The 3,564-nt window shown below is 54.4% G+C and overlaps 1 non-coding gene across 1 annotated transcript in view; it reads right to left on the reverse strand.

Moving 5' to 3' along the window:
- LOC126197054 (small subunit ribosomal RNA) overlaps positions 1-1,149 on the reverse strand; it is a 1,909-nt gene extending 760 nt beyond the window's left edge. Inside the window, exon 1 of the ribosomal RNA XR_007539461.1 lies at positions 1-1,149. This exon is cut by the window's left edge and continues 760 nt beyond it. This is a non-coding gene — a ribosomal RNA (small subunit ribosomal RNA).
- Between the last annotated feature and the right edge of the window lie 2,415 nt (positions 1,150-3,564).

Here is a 3,564-nt window from a genome sequence, read left to right on the forward strand (position 1 = left end):
GCGGCGGATCGCTGGCTGGCATCGTTTATGGTTAGAACTAGGGCGGTATCTGATCGCCTTCGAACCTCTAACTTTCGTTCTTGATTAATGAAAACATACTTGGCAAATGCTTTCGCTTCTGTTCGTCTTGCGACGATCCAAGAATTTCACCTCTAACGTCGCAATACGAATGCCCCCGCCTGTCCCTATTAATCATTACCTCGGGTTCCGAAAACCAACAAAATAGAACCGAGGTCCTATTCCATTATTCCATGCACACAGTATTCAGGCGGGCTTGCCTGCTTTAAGCACTCTAATTTGTTCAAAGTAAACGTGCCGGCCCACCGAGACACTCAATAAAGAGCACCCTGGTAGGATTTCAACGGGGTCCGCCTCGGGACGCACGAGCACGCACGAGGCGGTCGCACGCCTTCGGCTCGCCCCACCGGCAGGACGTCCCACGATACATGCCAGTTAAACACCGACGGGCGGTGAACCAACAGCGTGGGACACAAATCCAACTACGAGCTTTTTAACCGCAACAACTTTAATATACGCTATTGGAGCTGGAATTACCGCGGCTGCTGGCACCAGACTTGCCCTCCAATAGATACTCGTTAAAGGATTTAAAGTGTACTCATTCCGATTACGGGGCCTCGGATGAGTCCCGTATCGTTATTTTTCGTCACTACCTCCCCGTGCCGGGAGTGGGTAATTTGCGCGCCTGCTGCCTTCCTTGGATGTGGTAGCCGTTTCTCAGGCTCCCTCTCCGGAATCGAACCCTGATTCCCCGTTACCCGTTACAACCATGGTAGGCGCAGAACCTACCATCGACAGTTGATAAGGCAGACATTTGAAAGATGCGTCGCCGGTACGAAGACCGTGCGATCAGCCCAAAGTTATTCAGAGTCACCAAGGCAAACGGACCGGACGAGCCGACCGATTGGTTTTGATCTAATAAAAGCGTCCCTTCCATCTCTGGTCGGGACTCTGTTTGCATGTATTAGCTCTAGAATTACCACAGTTATCCAAGTAACGTGGGTACGATCTAAGGAACCATAACTGATTTAATGAGCCATTCGCGGTTTCACCTTAATGCGGCTTGTACTGAGACATGCATGGCTTAATCTTTGAGACAAGCATATGACTACTGGCAGGATCAACCAGGGAGCTGCGTCAACTAGAGCTGAGCAGCCGGCCGCCCGGGAGTGTGTCCCGGAGGCCCGCGCGAACACGCAAGCGTCCGCTCAATTATTCTGCAAACAGGAGGAGGCTGGGCTCCCCTGCACGATACACCTCGAAACCCTCTCAGGTCCCGGCGGCGCGCAGCGCCGTCCTAAGTACTTGGTCGGGTTCGAGAGAGGCGCAATCGCCCGGAGATAGGCGAGTAGACGCTTTCAGTGCGACCACCCGTGCTCCCAACTGAGCTTGCCGCTGCCGACAGAGGCCCGGGAGCGTGCTGTCGTGGTGTTGCCGGCGGGAGACAACACGCGGCCACAAACAGTGACCGGGCAGCTCCAACGCCAGCGCCACAGAGGGGCAGAGCCCCACTTGGGTGCCAAAGCGAACTCTCCCAGCACAGCGCACGCGCCAACACATCCGCACAGCTGCGATACAAACCACCTGCGAGAACCGCGGGGGCGACCGAGCAGCAGACGGCGTCGCGGCGCCGAGTGCCGGGCGGCGGCGCATCCTCAACGCACACAGTCCTCAATCGGACCAGCACACTGCAGATGTCCACCGCGCTTCGCACCGGGCCCGGGAGGACCCACTTTGGCCGCACGGCGCCGCGCGCTGGGTGCGCCGGCACGCAGATGCGCCGCCTGCCGCGTCCGTCAGCCGGCGCGCCTGCCACTGGGCGCCCCCACCAGCCGGCTGCCGCGCGTGCGCCCACGCAGCGCGCGGCCAGCACGCCGGGCGCCCCCCCCTCACCGGCCGGGGACGGTCCCACCCAGCCACCGCCGCGTATCGCTTCATACCCACATGCCCACTCACGTTCGTGGGTATGACGGGTGTCGCTGAAGCAACCGGTTAATACCTGTACCGATCGTCGATATCAACGATTCACCTCCAGCGCGAACAACCGCGCAACAACGGATTTCCAGTTCATTTGCGTAACTTGGGCAGCAAACGTAGACGTCCATCTACATTTGCGAATTCAATGGGTCTTGCATGCCTGGATGTTATGAGTCACGACACGCCACATCAGTCCACATACATGCTGCGACGTATGCACGAGAGAACACGTGGAAGGTGGCCCGCGTACGTATGCCGATGCCATTGCACAGCTGCGAAGCTCATTGAACACGCAAACTCCTGACTGACGAACTAGAGGCGACAGGGGAGGGGGGGGGGGGGGGGGGGGGGGCGATATACGTCTTATAGCAGTACACATTACAGTGGATAGCGGGACCATGTGGAACGTACGCAACACTCGCTAGATGTTGTGAGGGTAGGCACCGTAACATGATTCAATACGCAGGACACCAGAGTGTGCGCGCAGCGAACTATGTTGAGAGGGTTGCGATTAGGCAACGCTACACGAATTTCTAGATTCATATAACAAACAATTACGTGGGTTAGGTTAGGGCGCAACGTGGGTTAGGTTAGGGCCCAACTTAGGTTAGGTTAGGGCCCAACTTAGGTTAGGTTAGGGCCCAACTTAGGTTAGGTTAGGGCCCAACTTAGGTTAGGTTAGGGCCCAACTTAGGTTAGGTTAGGGCCCAACTTAGGTTAGGTTAGGGCCCAACTTAGGTTAGGTTAGGGCCCAACTTAGGTTAGGTTAGGGCCCAACTTAGGTTAGGTTAGGGCCCAACTTAGGTTAGGTTAGGGCCCAACTTAGGTTAGGTTAGGGCCCAACTTAGGTTAGGTTAGGGCCCAACTTAGGTTAGGTTAGGGCCCAACTTAGGTTAGGTTAGGGCCCAACTTAGGTTAGGTTAGGGCCCAACTTAGGTTAGGTTAAGCCCCAACTTAGGTTAGGTTAAGCCCCAACTTAGGTTAGGTTAAGCCCCAACTTAGGTTAGGTTAAGCCCCAACTTAGGTTAGGTTAAGCCCCAACTTAGGTTAGGTTAAGCCCCAACTTAGGTTAGGTTAAGCCCCAACTTAGGTTAGGTTAAGCCCCAACTTAGGTTAGGTTAAGCCCCAACTTAGGTTAGGTTAAGGCGCAACATAGGTTAGGTTAAGGCGCAACATAGGTTAGGTTAAGGCGCAACATAGGTTAGGTTAAGGCGCAACATAGGTTAGGTTAAGGCGCAACATAGGTTAGGTTAAGGCGCAACATAGGTTAGGTTAAGGCGCAACATAGGTTAGGTTAAGGCGCAACATAGGTTAGGTTAAGGCGCAACATAGGTTAGGTTAAGGCGCAACATAGGTTAGGTTAAGGCGCAACATAGGTTAGGTTAAGGCGCAACATAGGTTAGGTTAAGGCGCAACATAGGTTAGGTTAAGGCGCAACATAGGTTAGGTTAAGGTGCAACATAGGTTAGGTTAAGGTGCAACATAGGTTAGGTTAAGGTGCAACATAGGTTAGGTTAAGGTGCAACATAGGTTAGGTTAAGGTGCAACATAGGTTAGGTTAAGGTGCAA

Source organism: Schistocerca nitens, chromosome 7 (assembly GCF_023898315.1).
Source record: "Schistocerca nitens isolate TAMUIC-IGC-003100 chromosome 7, iqSchNite1.1, whole genome shotgun sequence".
NCBI classification, from domain to species: domain Eukaryota; kingdom Metazoa; phylum Arthropoda; class Insecta; order Orthoptera; family Acrididae; genus Schistocerca; species Schistocerca nitens.